This window comes from Bos javanicus, chromosome 26, assembly GCF_032452875.1.
Source record: "Bos javanicus breed banteng chromosome 26, ARS-OSU_banteng_1.0, whole genome shotgun sequence".
NCBI lineage: Eukaryota > Metazoa > Chordata > Mammalia > Artiodactyla > Bovidae > Bos > Bos javanicus.
In genome coordinates this window covers 4,601,212-4,621,331 of record NC_083893.1, presented here as the reverse complement: position 1 = coordinate 4,621,331, position 20,120 = coordinate 4,601,212, and the positions used below count along the sequence as shown (strand labels likewise).

Below are 20,120 nucleotides of genomic sequence, written 5' to 3'. Positions count from 1 at the left end.
GGACAGGGAGGCCTGGCGTGCTGTGATTTATGGGGTCACAAAGAGTCGGACATGACGGAGCGACTGAACTGAACTGAGAGAATACACTCATTATTTTTTTTTAAACATGGTACATGCAGGGACATATGTGTATATATTCCAGTAGAAGTAGACACTTGGAGTAAAATTCCCAGGTGTGATATACATTGGCTCTGTTTAGCCTGAATTAGGACATGTCCTATGCTGATCAATCACTGTGTTTTTGACTCATCATGCATGTTCCTGTGTTTACATGGAATACTTGTAGGGTGGACATCACTAATCAAATTATATGAATTATAATTAATCATGGGAGAGGGGTATCTCCCAAGGAAAATTAGGGTGCTATTATCAGAAGGAAAAAAATGGATATAGGACAAAAAGCAGTAGGAATGTATGTGTATCAACATACACTAGAACGTCACATAGCTTTTTGCTCTCCTTATATTCTTATACCAAACTGGTTCTGGTCTTGAATAATTAGAATCTGATAACAGGTGAATGAATGAATTTTTATATGTTATTTTAATCTGTCTCTGACCTCTTCTAGTCCCTTTGCAGTCCCATGCTAATTCACTAATGAATTAGCACCAGTCTCATCAGTTGTCAGTCCTTCTCTAAGCCCTGAAACAACTCTGATTTTATTAGGAAAAAAGTATGTGTGCATTTTAGAACAGAATAAACCTTCAGATACCCAAATGTGACCCAAAAAATCAGGTCAGAGAAAGACAGAGAGAAGGGAAAACAAGAAAAGAAGCAAAGATAACATAAAGCTATTCCCACTGTATAAAACTGTATTATTCTCTTATTTATTCTCTCTGGCAAGTAATGGCTTATTCTATAACCTTTCACGCTAGTAAAAAGTAACTGTTTAATCTTTTCTGACCTACGGGAGGCTGCCTCAGTCTCTTCGTTCTTCATGTTCTACCTAACCCTATACCTCAGAATTAATATATGAATAAAAAGTGTTTTGCTTTTCTCCCCGACTCACTTCCTCTTTCTTACCTTCATTTTCTAGTCCTTTAATAAGTTCCCAGACATGGCAATGCCTATTAAGCATCCGATACCCATCTTGAGGGGCTATTTAAGAAACAATTGGCAGGGCTAATACTCTGCATACTTGAGGTAAGTGAAACTGAATCCCCTGTTGGTCAAAACAAATGTTCTTAAGAAGTGCATTCTTTTATCCCTCAAGACAGAATCTCACCAGTTCCTCTGTGTAATCAGCTTGGGTGTCAACCGAAATGTAAATGACTGCTTATCTTTCAAGTCTCTCTATTCCATTCCTGTCTAAATTCAGGTGATGCAAGGAAAAGAAAAAAAAAAAAAAAAGGCACATTGTTCTCTGGAGAAATCTTCATTTTAATTTTTCAATTTCAATCTCAAGGGGAAATATTAAACATTTTCCTCCTATAATTAGAGACCTACAGCTGAAATGGAAACAACGTGGGGACAAAACTTTGAAAAACTCTTACATGTCCCAGCTGTAAATTTAAATCTACCACGCTCCCCTCCCAATTCTTCTTGTAAGTCGGAGAAAGGGTCCTATGTGATTCACCATTTTTCTAGACTAAAATCACCACGACACAAATCAACAGCCTTGGGTCCCCTGTCCCCAGGGTTTTAGATATCAATTTCTCATTCCATTCCAGAATCTGGTGGCAGAGTCACAACTGACAAGATGGTAAATTTCCCCTCAATTTTTCTTGCTGAAATTGTATCTCATGGCACCAGCAGTGTGAGTGGTCTCTGGCAATCCACATCTTCTTCTCCATGGTCTGCAGTGCCTGGTGGCCTACTCTGGAGCACCGGAATGCTACTTTGCCCCTAATTTCTAATCTACTATCTAGCAACCACATAGTATATTCCTGTCTTCCTTTAGAACAAGATCCTGAACTCCATTAATTCCAATAACTTCAATTACTGTGGTCCTTCTACTCACAGATACATTTCTCGGACATTTTATGCACCTGACTTCCAAGTGTGAACCACTACTTGAATTTCCTGTTTCTTTGCTCCACAAATGAAAAAATGCCATATAAGCCCATAAAACAATTTTATAATATTTTTCTAACAGAAATACTTTGAGGTAACCAGAGCTATATGTTTTGGTAAGACATAAACTGCCTGAAAGGCCCTTATTCTTCATCATTCTCAGTGTCCTCTCCTTTGCTGTGTAAATTTGCAGCCTCCTTCCAGTTCAACTCTACATTCAGCCATGCGACTTGCTTTAACTGATGAAAATGTTGAAGAGCACTCAAGTATTTGAACTTGCCCAATTTTTTGTATCTGTTTTTTTTTTTTTTTTTTAACAACCTGATAATATTCCATCATAGCCTAGAGGATAAGACAGATGTGAAGCATAGCCATTAGCCCCAGTATTCTCAGTTAAATCCAGTCTATATCAGACAACACTCTCAGATATGAGTGAGCCCAGTCTTGTTAACAGAGCTGCCATGTTGACTATCTCACATGCATAAGCAACAATGGATTATTCTTTCGTGACACTGAGGTTTTCAGGTCATCTGTTACATGGCATTATTTTAGCAACATGGCATTATTTAAGCAACATGGCATTATTTAGCAACATTATTTTAGCAACATTTAACAATTACATGATTCATACACTGATTTTTAATATCTGATCACCCATCCCACTTCAGTGTCCACTTCCTTAAAAATGACAATTGATTACCATATTAAGTCAAAATTTCTAAAAACTTTTTGAAAATATAAAGAACCAACTACTGTGTGCAATTATGCATTTAAATACATGAATATACTTAAAGAGGAAAAGAGTAGTATAATGAAAAAAGACATAAAGTCAGAAGCAATTATAACTGAAACCATTACTTGTTAAGTTTGTGGGTATTAAGTCTATATGCTATTCAGGGTAAACAAATCAAGTTGGGGCATATTAATGCAAAGTTTGCTATTTTACTCTTCAACATAGAGTCATATGATAATACTAATAACCAAAATGTTAATAGATATTTTAAACTGATCAGTCTTCAGCAAATATATTTACCTCCATTCATGTACAGATGCACATTATTCATACTTATTTTTTTCATATCTATAAATTATTAATAGAATATACAGAGAAAATCTAGCTTTACCTTTGAGAATTTTACCAGCCAAGTCTGATCTGGGCTTGGGTGAATTTTCTCAGCTAAGGAGTAAAATATAGATAAAAAGATCATACTATTCTCATTTAAATAGACTACCCATGTTTTTGAAGGTTAGAAAAGATTAGATTCATTCAGTTATCATTCACAGGAGATTCAGGAAAAAAAAATGTATATATTTTTGGCAGAAAATGAAGAGGAACTAAAGAGCCTCTTGATGAAAGTGAAAGGGAAGAGTGAGAAACCTGGTTTAAAACTCAACATTCAAAAACTAAGGTCATGGCATCTGGTCCCATCACTTCATGGCAAATAGATGGGGAAACAGTGGTGACAGACTTTATTTCCTTATTTTCTTGGGCTCAAAATCACTGCTATGATGACTGAAACCATGAAATTAAAAGATGCTTTTCCTTGGAAGAAAAGCTGTGACAAACTTAGACAGCATATTAAAAAGCAGAGATATTATTTGCTAACAAATGTCCATCTAGTCAAATCTATGTTTTCTCCAGTAGTCATGTATGGACGTGAGAACTGGACTATAAAGAAAGCTGTGCAATGAAAAATTGATGCTTCTGAACTGTAGTATTGGAGAAGACTCTTGAGAGTCCCTTGGACTGCAAGGAGATCAAATCAGTCAATCCTAAAGGAGATCAGTCCTGAATATTCATTGGAAGGACTGATGCTAAAGCTGAAACTCCAATACTTTGGCCACCTGATGTGAAGAACTGACTCATTGGAAAAAACCCTGATTCTGGGACAGATTGAAGGGGATGACAGAGAATGATATGTTTGGATGGCATCACTGACTTGATGGACATGAGTTTGAGCAAGCTCCAGGAGTTGGTGATGGATAGGGAAGCTTTGTTTGCTGCAGTCTATGGGATTGCAAAGATTTGGACATGGCTGAGTGACTGAACTGAACTGATAATTCTTGTTAATGAGGATCCTTGTTTAGCTACTACTACATAATAAGGATATCTTACCTTAGATGCTTACATCTATTCAATAGTTCTAAAGACATCAAAATAGCAAGTAAATTTTTCAAATTTTTACAGGGATTTTTACAGAATTTCTTAAATATATGTTTACATATATTTTTGGTTCAGTAAGACAAAATATGATATTTTAATACTAATAAATATTGAATATTAATAATACTAAGATAAAATAATCTCTAACTTCAATTTAGGTGAAAAAATAAATAATATTTAAATATATGTAAGAAGCAGATAATACATTGTTAAAGATTTCTTTCCTCATCTATTTATTTTTTTGTTAAATTGTTAGAGATATAGACTGAAGTGCTTATTGTAGATTCTACAATTATCCATATATTCACTCAACAAATATCCTGAGTGGTCTCCCTTATGACATAATATTCTCCTTCACTTCTCCAAGTACATTAACATGAAAAAAATGACTGATTTCTGGGATTACAGGAAGTAAAAGTCTCATCATCACCATCAGTCATCATTCTGAGATTTTAAAATGTATGAAGTGAAGCTGGCAACTAAATGAGAACATGACTCTCATGAACTCATCAGTATATCACTGTTAGGAAATATTTTAAGAGGATCACATCACTGGGGAGTCCACAGTTAAAGCCTCTAATGTAGCTTTGGAATGAATCACACATGACATGTATAATCACCAAGAATAGGCACTTGATTGTGATATTGCTTCACTATCTACTACCAATTAAAGTAAGAGCTTTTAGAAAAATATCTTCCTAATGGAAGACTCTAACAAGACTCTTTCAAAGCCCAAATAAAAACATGGCAAAATATTGTCAGCAGTATTTTCTAAAAAATTCAGGCAAGTCAGATTTCAACTGTGTATAATATCATTCTCATTTATAGAAATTAAATACACAAAGTCCAAATGAGTCACAGGAAAAAGTTGTCTTGAAAAACAATTCTAATTTATTCATTTAACAAACATTTGTTGGTATCATACAAGTCACTGATGTTGTGAATATAAATATGAAAAATATAATTAGAGTAGCAGAATTTCTAATTAGGAAGATGCTCTAAGAATATGGAAAGTTATGAATTATTGAATCTATGTCAAAACATTAAATGACATACCGTAATTTCTAATCATTTATTCTTTACTAGGTGACTGGTATTTTTTTCCTCTTAGCATATATGTTACTAAAATAACAATTGTTTTAAAACAATGATGACATGTCCTGATACTACCATATCACTACAACTGTGCTTTTATAATCTGCACCCATTGAAATTATCTTTGCTAATTCCTTTCAAGGATAACTATGAAAAGATATCAAATATTGCTATGTAACATCACTGGGGTTGTTAGTTCAAGATTTTGCTTGTCTAGCTTAGAACAGTAACATTAAAAACTGGTACCCTTAAACTATCTGCCTGTGAAGATTTCACCTTCAGACAGATGTCAATTTTGATGTAAAAGAGTAATACTTAATTTCCCTTTTACAAGTGAATTACACCATGCTGTGCTGTGCTGTGCTTAGTCTCCCAGTTGTGTCTAACTCTTTCCTGCCAGGCTCCTCTGTTCATGGGGATTCTCCAGGCAAAACAGAAAGCATGACAATAGACCCCTGTGAATCTAGTCAAGTGACTTGTCAATGGGACAGAGTTTAATAGAGGAAGGAAGTGTGTAATAGAGGAAGGAAATGTGTCCACAAATGGACTTAAAGCAACTGGAAACCACGTGGGAAAATGAACATAGACACAAATGCTCTAACTCACACAATAATTCACTCAATAGTCCACAAACACAATTTTTAAAATGCAAAATCATACCTATTAAAGAATAAAATCTATATAACCTTGAGTTTGGTATGAGTTTTTTCTTTTTTTTTTAAAGGATACTAGAGTGGGTTGCCATATCTTCCTTTAGGGGATCTTTCCAACCTAGGGATTGAACACAGGTTTCCCACATTAAAGGCAGATTCTTTACTATCTGAGCCACCAGGGAAGTTCAAATCACATCATGTTAATTGTTTAATTAAGCTATTTCAAAAATGAGAAAAATTCTCTACAGAATTGATGACAAATACATGTTGGAAGTAGCTTATATCATATGTCAAAGTATAAAATATTTTTTTTTAAATATTCTACATAAAAATAAAAACAGAAAATTCATTTCATAAGAATCTGAATGATCAAACATGACAGTCTATATTTATTAATGTATACCATTTGTGACTGTTATATAGATAAGCATACATGATATGTAGTACAGTCTTTTGCCTAAAAACTATATATAGTTTTAAATTTTTACCTTTGAAATTTTAGGGAACATATCTAAAGACTTACACATAATTATATGTTAGCCAACATAGTATTAAAAAAATAAATATTTTGGTTTAATGTAAGGAATGATTATAATGTTTACCAGTTCAATTATTTTCAAGTATTCTATTTTGCAGACCAATTCATATTGTGTCTATACTATCCAGAACTGACCCTTTTTCAGAAACCAAGAGTGTAGTCATGACTTAGAATGAGCCAGCCAATATTTTTCACCCTCACCTCACAAGGTACATGAATCAATTCAGGTATATCAGAGCCAAGTAGATCCTATATAGAGTTGTGGGGTTCAATTATCAGAGTATGAACTTTATTTTCTCTTGTACTACATGCTGAATCGTATGAGCTCAAAGCTACTAATAGCCAAAATATGGACTTTGAAAACAGCTTCAACTAGCCAAAAAAGCAAATGAAAAGATGTATCTCAGAGTCCTTTGAGCTTAAATGCTTATGGCATTTCAGATCTACATATCTGGACTTTTAATTGCACAGAACAGTGCATTGCAATTTCTTCAAATTTCTTTTGAAGAAAATTGATTAGGCAGAGAGAGAACTGAAGGGAGAGTATGGATAAATAGACTGAAAAAACACTGAAATATATTTGCAAGGTAGTAATATCATGAGACCGGCAGTTTTCAGAGGAAAAAAAGAAGCCAAGAGAAGGAAGGAGAGTGACATAGGAAATGGAGAAAGGGAAAACAGATGAGCTGGGCAGTAAGTGAGAAATGATCAGGCATTTAAGAAAAGGATGGAAGGGAAGTTTGACTCTAAAACTATTAGGGAGGTAGACTTGACAGAATAATTTTGGCAGTTCATGAACAGGAGCAGAAAGGGAGAGGGGAAAATCAAGGGCTGATACACAAGGTTCTAAACTGGTACAGTTTCATGTTGGCTGTCATTAGTCACTGAAATGAGAACGTGGGAAAGTAAAAGGAAAGGTTAGGAAGCAGAGGTGGGCTAAGATCATGAATTTAGTTTCACACTTAATGAATTTTAATTACTCATGGGATATCCAAATGGAAGTTCCAGTTCAGGTTTGCAAATCTGCACTTAAGAATGAAATTTGGAGATGTTAGAGTTACATTTTAGCTGCCATCTGCAGACAGAAAATGGTTAAGAATTTAATAGTGGATGAAATAAATGAGAAGTATCAATAATATGAAATAAGAGAAGAGAAAAAATGTAAGGAAATATGTCTGAGCACATTAACATCTAAGACCTTCATAGAAAAAAAGAATTGCCTGAAAATGAATCTGGAATATGTCTTGAGAAATAAGATTAAAAAAATAATAAAATAAAAACAACAATAAAACAAAAATGTTGGGAAACAAAATGAGGAGAAAAATTCAAAGATCAAGGAATAGTCAGCAAAATTGAATAATGCAAATAAATGAATATAAGGCAATTGAAATCTTCCACTGAATTTAGCAGATAGGAGGTCATGGCTGATACTGGTATTAGGCCTTCCAGCTGAGTAGGGGGAGTGGGAGCCTGATTGTAATGGGAATAGTGAAACTACTTTAATAATTCACTTAATGGGTCAAAGAATTTGGAGTTGAATTCACACTTCCAACTCTAATTTTTTAAAGAATCAAAGACCTCTAGGAACTCAGTCATTTCCTACATGAGGATCTCAATCAAAACTATCACTTCCCCATAAGAAGAATCCTAACTACGCAGGATAGAAGGCAATATTGATCATTTCAGAAATTGTGGCTGTCTTTCCCTAAAGGACAAAACAAGGACTTCTAACATAGTATGTGGCTTCAAAAACATCTGTAACTTAAAATCTATTTGACAACTAAGACATTTTATAACAATTACAAGAATTTCTTTGCTCTGACCCTCCAAAAAGTAAAACATAAAAAAACCCACCCAAAGATGTACTTTTTTTGTGAAAGCTGTACTTTATCTAAAGATCTTGTTTCTTTTTTGTCCCTTGTTAAATTCCTACCTGTCACTTGTTGAAAAGCTGCAGGAGAGAGAATTTCTTGGTGAGCTGTTGTAACAGCTTATTCCTTCCTCTTGCTATGTCACCAACATCCACGCTCAACATTAAATTACTACCTCAGAAATAAGTATGATAGTAACTGGCCCAGTGTGTGTGTGTGCACACATTCACACACATGCATACTTTAAGCAAAAGACAGACACTTGAGGTGACTTAATAACTGCAAATCTAATTTACTGGCAAGGAATTAACATATATTTAATAGGGTCAAAATTGTTTAAATCTGCAAATGGAAGATGAGTAACTTATTTAGCTGAGGACAGAAAATTACATTGCAAATGGCACAAGTGGAGAGACATGATAATAAAACAGCCAACTGACTCTACAGAATATATGAAAAGCTCAGTATACTGGAGTGATGTGAAAAGTAGAGGAGGATACTGGTGTCAGCAGAGATAGCTTGTACAAGGGTTCTGGTTAAATAATTAGGTTCTGAGCAATCTTCCCCACATCTCATTTTGTCCCATAGCTTAGAGATTAGAGAGTTTCCAGAAGGCATTGTCACAGAGCCCCACACTGAGTCATCAAACACAAGGCCATCACTTTGCTTCATACATCACAGTAAAGCCTACCTATTGACAAGCCCTGTGCTCGTCATACACAGAGGGTTGTGAAGGAACATTTCTGTGCCATGTCATCAGTGACACACAACTATCTTTCAAAAAATCCATTCTCCTCTGGATACACATCAAGATTTCCTGTCTCAATTTCTCTTGTAGTTAAAAGTGGCCTTGTGACTGAGTTCTAGGTAAAGGAATATAAGAGGAAGTCCCATGAGCCTTGTTCAGTCCAATCTTGACCCATAATCCCCTCCTTGCTGGCTGTTTGTTTTCCACAGAAGGTTGTCTGGATAGCAGAGCCTCAAAAGAGAATTTGGAAGCCATGTGTTGAATATCATTTTTTCAGACTCCCTATACACTATTGACATAAAACCACCCACACAAAGTTACATAAACAAAAATATAAACATGGAGCAATTACATGTGAGAGTACATTTATTTCCATGACATATATAATCTAATAAATTTTTAAATGTGAGTAGGGAGGCATGAATAATCAATCAGTTTCTCTGAGGAAAACTTAGAATCTGGAAAAAGAAGAACAAAGCAGTACACATAATGAAAGGTAGGGATGGGGAAAGAAAATATAACAAAGGGAGCCAAACAAAAGTTAAATAAACTTATAGCTAATATCCTCACAGGGATAGGAGAATGCATTCCTAAAAAAGCAACTGAAGTAACAGAGAACAAGAAGGAGCTTGTAAATATGTGAAATAATAAAAACACAGAGGAAAAAATAGCAATAATAATAACCAAAATACTTCCAGGTCAATTGCCTTTTAATCAAATACCATAGCATCTGGACTCCTTCTCATGATTACTAATGACTGGCACGTTCTGAAACCAATGTTTCTTTCTCAGTTCTTATCTTCCTGGAAGCAGCAATGGCTTCCCAAGACTCCGGGGCATAATCCTCAGACCTCTTTCCTTACACATTTATATCCAGGCCCAATCTTTCCTTTGAGCTTGCAGAGTCATCTAATCTGAATATATTATAGTCATCTCAAATATGATGTGATGAAAAATCAAATATTGATTTGCCTTTCTAATACCTTTCAGAATTCGTCTTAGGGACAACTCCAAAAATCTGAGAGTCATCCAAGAAGTTCCCTCTCTTTTTTTCATACACCCCATTCAAGTCAGCAATACATTTATATTGGTTCTATCTTTACAATATATCCAAATAAAACTATTTTTGTCCATTCATAATGCTGATACCTTAGTCTGAGCCACTGTTTCCTCTCACCTGGATTATGGGCTTTACACCTTAACCCTGTTTCTGCTCTTGCCTGCCTACAAGCTGTTTCCACTCAGCATCCTCAAGGCGAATAAACTGAATTATTTCAAAAAGACAGTGAGCCCTCTGGATTTTCTTACTGTGTTCCACATATCTGGGAGAAGCCTCCAACATGGAACTGCCAAGAGGTAAAGACCCCAAAACTCCAAGAAAAGTCTCATCCTCCAGCTAAAGAACTGGGAAAAGGCTGCTATACCTACCCTATTCCAATCAAACACCAAGGGGAAAACTGGATTCCTTCCTTCTCCCCAGGTATTTCAGTGGGGTAAAGTAGGAAGTTGATTTCCTACCACCAGCAATCCTTTCCTCTCCCAGAGGATAAGGTAGCCACCATCCAATTTCCCAATTTGGTTAATTTTGTGTGTTAACCTGGGTGGGTGCTGGAGCATCCAGATATTTAGCCAAACATTATTCTAAGGGTATCTGTGAGGGTACTTCCTGATGAGACTAGCATTCAAATTTGTAGTCTGGGCAAAATAGATTGTCCTTGCTAATCTGGGTGAGCCTCATGCAACTCCCTGAAGGTCTGAGGAACAACAACAGCAACAACAACAACAAAACTAGAGAATTTGCTTTCTCTGCCTTACTATCTTCTAACTGGGTATTGGTCTTATCTGCCTTTAGACTCATACTAGAACTAGAATATCATTGGGTCTCCTGGGTCTCCAGTTTGTACACTGCAGATCTTGGGATTTTTCAGGCTTCAAAATTGTACTGGCTCCCCCAGTGGCTCAGCAGTAAGGGATGCACCTGCAATGCAGCAGATGTGGGTTCAAACCCTGGGTTAGGAAGATCCCTGGAGGAGGGTATGGTAACCCATTTCAGTATTCTTGCCTGAAAAATCCCATAAACAGAGGAGCCTGGCAGGCTACAGTTTATGGGCTCACGAAGAGTTGGACACCACTCAAGCGACTGAGCGTGATAATTGCATGAACTAATTCCTTGGTGTATATATATATATATATATATGTGTGTGTGTGTGTGTGTATAAATATGTATGTGTATATACATATTATCTTTCTTTCTAAATAGAAGATACATATAACTTTCATTTGTTCTGCTTCTCTGGAGAATCTTGACTAATACAGTAGTGTTGGCCTGAATGGAGTGGGTACAGTCCTGGTGGAGTGGGGAGCTATTCTTCTCTTCCCCATTGGACAGAAGCTGGAGGTGCTCTGATTCCCCCAGTTTCACCCTGAGCATGCTGCCAGAGGGATCTTCCACCAGGTAATCCAGGTAAGCCTCCACTCTGACCCAGAACCAGGCAGACTTAATTAGGGAGGCAGCACTAGGCTGCACTTGTAATCTGTGGACTTCACTCCCACCTCCCTGTCCAACCCAAGCAGGACTCAGTGGAAGTCAACTTCCATCCCAATCCTGCAGCAACAGCTCAGTAGAAGATAGACCCCCACTCCCAATCTGAGTGGCTGTGGCATACCAGTGTAATCTTACACTCCACTCAGAGGCAAAGAGGCCATGCCAGTCTGCGTCAAAATATAACTGAAAGGAGGGCTGCCGATTTGGGGAAAAAAATGGAACCAAGGCATCAATCTTTTTGAGGACTTGGAAAGATTTATTGCCTGGAATAGTCTGTATAATGTTGCACAAGATATTAAAGATGCATATTTTAAAAAGTAAGCACGAAAAAGCAATGTGTTTACAATAGAAAAACAAAAATTAGAAAATCAAATCACAGCCCATTGTTGTTATATGATTAGCATATTAAAATAACTAGAATTTATAATATGCTTTTCTATTTGGAACTTGGGAGGGGATAAAAGGTGGTGATGGCATAAAGCAGCCAAATGTTTAAGTACTATCATAGGAGATAAATAATCAATGAAGAGAAAGAATCATAAGTATATTATGATGGAGAAATGTAGACAAAAATAAAGATACTACACTCCCAGAGTAAAGGATTGAACAAATAAGGAGACTTCACTTGAAAAGTAAAATTCATATTTAACTACATGCACAAGTGGATTTTTTTTAACAATGCACACCTACAACTTTTATTAAAATAAAATAGGCTCTAAAAAAGCACTTTATGTGCACATAGACATACACACAGACATGTGTGTACATTAATGTATAAAAAAAGTGAGAAAGAAAAAGTAATCTATATCCAAATGGCAACTGTTTACAAAATATGTATTATCCTCCATAAATACTAAAAATGCTTGTTGCTTTAGCTTTTTCTCCTTCACACAATATTGTCTATTGAAGTCACCATCATTTGAAAAAACTATTTGCAAGAGCAATAAAGTGAAGCCTTATTATCTGAAGCTCTGTTGAATTGTATTCTATTCTTAAACCTCATTTATATTAAAGTATAAGCATTTATATAATATGTACTAGTCAGAACTCAGTATATCCTGAGTGAAAGTTTCACAATAAACCTTACAAAGATGTCTTAAAGCCTTGCTGTCATTCTGTAAAATATTAGCACATTGATGTAGCTAAGGCTCCAAACAGAGCATTCTAGTTCATGCTCACAGTATCAGATAGCAGGTTGTTTAGCAGACTGTGAAGGCTTTTTATGTGAAGGACTCATGCAGAGATATTAAAAAATAAAAGTAAACTGGGAGGGAACATTTGTACTATATCACCTACCTTGAAGAGGTTAAATGGATGACATAAGCACCAGGAGTCGTTCCTGGTACACAGCAGGCACTCAATTAATATCCTCATGGAGATAAGATAATATGTTCATAAAAAAGCAACTTAAGTAACAGAGAACAAGAAGGAACTCTTAAAAGTGTGAACTATTAAAACAATCAGGAAAGAATAATAAAACAATGGCCAAAATACTTCCAGGCCAATTATCTTTTAACCAGTATCATAGCACCTGGACTGCTTGTCATAGTCAGTAATGACCTCTAATTTTTGAAACCAACATTCATTTCTTAGTTCTTAGCTTCTTGGCATCAGCAATGGCCTTTAATACATGAATCCTTCTTCAAAGCGTCCCACGATCCCCTTCTCTCGTCCCTCATACATCTTTACTCTTCTTAATCCAAACATTCACTCATTGTTTTCTAAATTCTTACCACTTTTCTACAAACAGGCTTTGTAGTAAATAAATAAGTAGGACCAAAAGTCATTACGAGGATGAGACAAATGTTCATGGTCACAACTACTATTTCAGTTGTTCTTAAGAAAGTAGAATGGACTCAGGGAGACCACTACTATAGCAACTGTGAGAACTAATACCACCATTCTCTGCAAAGCACAGAGGAAACTTTTTATTGCAGTGTTTCACACTGAAACTCCAAAACATCATTTCAGCTTTTCCTTACTCTGTAGAAACTAATATTTAGAGCAAATATGCATTCATTGATTAAATATTTATTGACTACTTATGGAATTCTGGACACTGAGCTAGTTAGTGGAACTGCTAAAATACATTGTGCAAAGCAAAGCCCCAGATGAAATATGCTCTCATTTAATTTGCAGAGCAAGACTATGAGGTAGAAAATAATATCAGAGTTTCACAGGTAAAGCAACTATAGTTTATCAGTGTTAAATTATTTACATGTAGAATAAGGGGTGAAGCAAGATTTGACCTGAGTTCTGACTCTCAAGTCTTTACTGTCTAAATTCTACCTAAATGGTGATGATGATGATAAATATCAATCTCTGTTTACTAAGACATTCCTTGGTTTTATCTCCTATGCCAGGATGCTTTACGTCTGTGAATTATATCTTTGGCCACCATTTTAGATATAGAAGCCCAGGCTGAGAAGTGAGAAAACAAGCTCACCATTAGTAAAGAGACTAGGACAGATTTAAGCTCAGTTCCATCTGCTCTCCTCACCTTAATGTTTGTCTCAATTTTCCATCTTTGCATTAATAAGGCTCTTTGTTCTTCCTTTGGTTTTTCTCTTTCTCTATCTGGTCTGTTTCTTTTTCTCTGTCTGCCTGCCTCAATTTCCTTTTTTGCTTCTGCTTTTAGAATTGTTGTTTCTATTCCCCTTTCTTTATCTTTTTTTCTTTTTTAACCATTTATTTTTCAATCAGTCTGTCTCTTTCTGTCCATTTCTCTCCGACTCTATTTTGCTCCTTCACTGTTTCTACCTTTCTCTTCACTCCATTCCTTTCTCACTGTGTATTTCAGTTTCTCTCTCAGCTCCCATTCTGTTTATTCCATCTTTCATTCTGTGTCTCTAACTTACTTATCTCTCTTCTTGTGAGTCTCTCTGTTTCTCTTCTTCATGTAGCTACCTATATAACTCTCTTTGAGCATGTATCTCTGTGAGTATCTCTTTAGGACATCTCTAGTCTCTGTCTCGCAGTCAGTGACTTAAAGTTCTAAAGAAATAACCTCTCATCCAGTTTAATGGACCTTCTCTGGATTCTAGTGATGTGCTGCAAAGTTGACAAAATCAGTCCATTAAATGGTAAAGCAAAAAGGAAAGTCACTGTCCTTGGATAAACAATTTGCATTTCCATAAGGATTCAGTGATGCAGAATCAGAAAAGGCTCATTCTGACACCTCCATGAAAACAACAGAGAGAGCATTCATTAGCTGGGCTCCCAACTGAATGTTGCACTTCATCGCACACACTGCTGTCCTCCCCGATTCAGGAAACAGTGCTTAATTCTGTCTGAAACCCGCCTTTTCAATAAGCATTAGAATGAATGACTTTTCAAAGTAATAGGAACTACACATCTGCCATAGCCTGAGACTGCTTACACTCGCAAAGCCATAAAGAAAGTTACACCTCCTGTCAATTTCTTATCCATCAAGAAGCACAATAAACAAGCTTGGAATTTTTCTGTTTACCAGTCAGAAGAAAAGAAATGCTTTAGTTTCTTGAAATAATGACTACTTTTGCCTTTTACCTTTATAGTTTCAATAGCCATGATCTGATATTGAAGGTTGAGTGCAACTTTTAAACTACTCATGAGCTAAAAGGAAATCTGTCTATTACATTGCTCAGCTAGAAACTTTTATTCTTTAGAGTGGAAATTACGTCTCTGCTGTTATTACTTGATAGATATACACACCCAGAGACACAATCATCTTGAGGAATTGGTAGACAATCATAATTATTAACTGTTAATTGATTACTAGTTAGCAACATACAGGTTTCTTATTCATTAACTTGGCTGATCTTTACAAAAACTCTGGTAGGCTTTTTCAGAGATGTTTAGGGACTGTGCTAAGGCTTAGAAGGAAAATTATTGCTGTCTTTATACCAGAATCTGAGATTTCTTTACTCCTTATATCAATTAATAAAGAGAAAGTGTGTGTGTGTGTGTGTGTGTGTGTGTGTGTATCTTGCTCATTAGTGTCTCATTTATTTGCAGGCTGAGACAAAATAATATTCATTTAGTGATCCTTAGAATCTGACACTATGGCTTATACATCACAGGTGGTGATTCTGCTTCAAGGCCATACTATTCATACTCATATTCAAAACTACCTCCTCATTCTGCCTCCCCTTATCCACTCACATGTTCAGGGAGGTAATGGTTACATTTGGAATTTCCATGTATATTTTCTTGTCCTGTCACCATTTCAATCTAAGTGGCTCTAATATTCAATTTGAAAAAAGGCTGTATATTAATTCAGTTTCTGAGTGCTTTGAACTTTTGGAATTTATACAGAGATTCTACCAAGAGAACATAATTTTGCCATAAATTACTCACAGTAGCTCTTTTTCGCACTCAAGACTGACTTGAGCCCTAATGAATTCCCACAGTTCCTTCCAATATTTCCTCATGCAACCAGTGATATTTGAGCATGAAACTAATATAGGAAGCCCCATATGTCATCATTAGTTTGGAATCAATGGTCTGCCGTATTACAAGCTGCTGCTGCTGCTAAGTCGCTTCAGTCATGTCCGACTCTGTGCGACCCCATAGATGGTAGCCCACCAGGCTCCCCGTCCCTGGGATTCTCCAGGCAAGAGTACTGGGGTATTACAAGCTAATAACAAATAAATCCCAGTACAAAAGAAAATATATCTATATCCAAGCAAACTTTTAGTTAAAATAAAAATAGTAATAAAAATAATTCACCCAGGTTGAGTAACACTATTTTTTCAATATTACATAATTCTATAGCCTCCTCCATGGACACATGTGGAATCTACAGAGACAGAGAAAAACAAAATGGTTCATAGACACGAGTGATGACAAGAGTAAGAATAACTCTTCAAAAAGTGGGAAAAAAATGACTATAACCAACTCTTAGAATTTAAGTAAAATTAAACTTTTAGTTGATAAACACATCCACTCCATCCAGAAATTATCCTGTCTTCTGTTGAAATTATTTTTTCTGCCATCTTGAATTTATTCATAGGTTGGGATCCTGAGTAAAACTTAAAGCTGTATCTTCCCCTCAATGTTAAGGCTACAATGAAATGTAAATGTATACTTGTTAGAAAAAAATTGAGATAATAGCTGAGAGAAGTTTTGTATTATTTTACACATGGAAGTAGGGATGAAAGTTCCTATTGTCTGATATTATATCTGTACATTTACAATAGGAGGAATATACTTACCTATTCTTTAGAAAATTCACATTTAGGGGATTGCTAAGTCACTTCAGTCGTGTCCAACTCTGTGCAACCCCATAGATGACAGCCCACCAGGCTCCCCCATCCCTGGGATTCTCCAGGCAAGAACACTGGAGTGGGTTGCCATTTCCTTCTCCAATGCATGAAAGTGAAAAGTGAAAAGTGAAATTGAAGTCGCTCAGTCGTGTCTGACACTTCATGACCCCATGGACTGCAGCCCACCAGGCTCCTCCGTCTATGGGAGTTTCCAGGCAAACGTACTGGAGTGGGGTGCCATCACCTTCTCCTTATTGTTTTTAAATTTTACTTTGTATGATGATTATACAAATTCTCATTATTTATTCAGTATCAAAAGCCCACATGATCAAGTGATTAGAGGAAAGATTAATTACTCAATACACATTTGCCTGACACACATTTTTTGATCAAAGAAAAATAATAATTACCTTTTGAGTTTAACTTCAAACTTGAGCTTTGAATCAAAATTCTGGGGAATTTTTACAAAGGGCTTGTTTATGTTTGCCTTTAAAGTTGGATGGCGAAAAGACAATCCAGATTATACAAAATTTAAATGTGGAAAGACTAAGAAACAAGTCTGTAATGAATGTTTAACTTAAATTCTTTCTTCTTAGAATAATAATTATTACTGTTAATTTTTAAACTACTTTTATAGCTCAGTCACTCAGTGAGCTCAAATAATCTCATAAATGGATATACTATAATTTTAAAAATCTCTTAGAAAGCAAGAGTTCTTAAACCTCTTTCTAAAGGATACTCAAAACTTTACCCCATAATATTCCACACAGGCAGCTAATAGTAAGATAGCACACATGCTTATCTGTTCAAGTCCCTGAATGGTTAATGTTTAAGGGTCATTTTTGTGGCAAACTGCTGGAAATCACATTCCCTGTTTCAAATGCACATAACTGCACCATCTGAGAGATGAGGGTGTCTGCGCTCAGTGCAACTGGGCACATATTAAATTGAACCTCTATTTCATAGGAGAATGAGTCCACAGTCAAGGGGATCGAGTTGCTGAAATTTGAAGACTTGCACATACAGATCAATGCACCGACTTACACTTAGCCACAACTAAGAAAACTAAAGGAACTAACAGAGGAGCCATTTGCAGTGAAAAATAAGTTCCCATGAGCATGCAGACAAAGTTTCACACAAGGTGTGCAAACTACAGGAAGCATTCTATGTTTACAATGTGCCTCTTTCACAAAGTATTTGCTTCCCTGACTTTAAGCAAGACAATAACCCTATGCTTTAAGTATTTGGTTACCAGATTTGACAATTAGCTCTACTTGTGAAAGCGAATGAGTATGGACTTGGAGTTAACCTTACATGAGGCCGTTACATTATACTCAAGTTAAAAATGCATCTCTGCATCTGTGTTACAACTCCATCACACTGATGAACATCTGTGCATGCTAGAGACACATTAGTATGTGTTTAATGTAAAGACCACACCACAAAGCAGGAAAGCAGTTAGTATCATCTAGTATTAATTTTGTTTTACAAGGAAAAAGTCCACCTGGATTCAAATTCTAAATGGTTAATGCTCCCAATATTTTTGTAAAGGAGCTGATACTCTAATACACTGAAAGATCTATATATAAATATCAGGATACTCTAGATGACTACAAATCACAAAATATAATTCTGTTAATTGTGAAACTGTTAGCCATTGCAACTTGCCTACTAACTCTAACCTCCTTCAACTATCACACACAAAACAAAACCTCATGCACGTGTACATGAACACACAAAAATCGAATATACCATGTCAATGCTGACACCATTTTTCGATATTTTGTCAGGGAGACAGAAACAAACAAACAAAAAAAGAAAAACAGTTGAGGATTACAGTTACATTTTTTTTAAATGACAAACCACAGAGTCATAATTCAAAAGCACGTGTCTTTCCAAAATTGCATTGACTTCTCAACAAAATTACAATACCACATAATAATCCAGAAGGTTGAGGGGACAAGGGTTGTGCTCATTCTTCCAGCAGATAATTACACGTTCATCATTAGTGCTCAAGTCTTTGAACAGGCTTGACAGAAAGTGATCTCTTGACAGAGATCTATTATGCTAAAACAAAGTCTCAACTTTCTCCACACTTGACTCCTGCCTTAAATTTGAAAGACCAAGAAAAGAGAGGGGGGAAAAAACTTACTTGCCGGTTTAAAGTTTCATCTTTAGCCCATGTAAGGTTATGCAGCAAGTTTTCTTGCAAAGGCTGTCTCCTGCACATTCCTTTCAAAACAACCAATGTTCATAATCTAGGTCCAAGACGGTTTGTTCTCACGTCACACTTCTCGTTTCTGGGAGGCATTGTTATCCAGTTTCACATCACCAAGAAAAACGTAACTAGAGATTTAAAAAAAAAAAAAAAACAAAAACCTCAACGTATTAATCCAGAAGGCATACCATCCTTCTCCGGGTTCTGAGATATATGCCAACCGCCTTAGTTATCACAAGCAACTAACTCTAAGCTGCTAGCAGGGATCTGTCTGCCCTCTATCTGTTGCTATTAGCTCAGCACGTTGATTCACTGGCACCGAAGCAACAGCAATTAGCTGTCCTGCTTCAGCCCTTGCAGGGGAGAGCTGAAGGCTGTAAACCACACAGCGACCAGGGAGCTCTTTGCACCAATTAGTGGCAGGGGCTACAACCTGATAGACAAATTGATGCCCCACTGATCATCAGTGTTGGCTGCTTTATTGTACTGCGTCCTCTTAGCCTGTCTGGCGGTTCTCTCTGTTTTCTTTTGTGTGGTTGTTTTTGCTGTTTTACTTTATCAGCATTAAGAAGTTTAGCTGCTTACATTCCGTGACAGTATTACTGACAAGTCAAAATAGTCTCTTAATCTCCTTTCATCATTCTCTCTCCCTCTCTCTCCCCTTTAAATCTACCCTTTTATATCAAGTCCTCCACATCTTCATATCTTTAGGGCGTAAGGAAACTTCACACATTCTATAGAAGCTAAAAATAATATTTTCTTGGTTCTTATAGGCACATATTACTCATTAACAGGTTATACAGAAACATACTATAAAATAGTGTATATTTCTTCAATATTGTGATCTATGAGATGCCGACAACAATATTTTGAAAATGGATATGAAAACTGGTGGAAAAGCATAGTTATTTTTAACTATGAAAAATATAGCTATTAAATCAGGTATACCGTTTCTTGTCTAGGATTTATGCAAGTTCATATCAATTTTACCCACATGTTCATCTGAGGCTCTCAGAAGGAAGAAGCTAA

The 20,120-nt window shown here is 36.0% G+C and overlaps 1 protein-coding gene across 1 annotated transcript in view; it reads right to left on the bottom strand.

Moving 5' to 3' along the window:
- Positions 1–19,742, bottom strand: part of PCDH15 (protocadherin related 15) — a 1,038,229-nt gene extending 1,018,487 nt beyond the window's left edge. Inside the window, exon 1 of the mRNA XM_061402659.1 lies at positions 19,026–19,742. The gene's annotated coding sequence lies outside the window, so the exon portion shown is untranslated. The remainder of the gene's footprint in view (positions 1–19,025) is intronic.
- Positions 19,743–20,120: the final 378 nt, after the last annotated feature.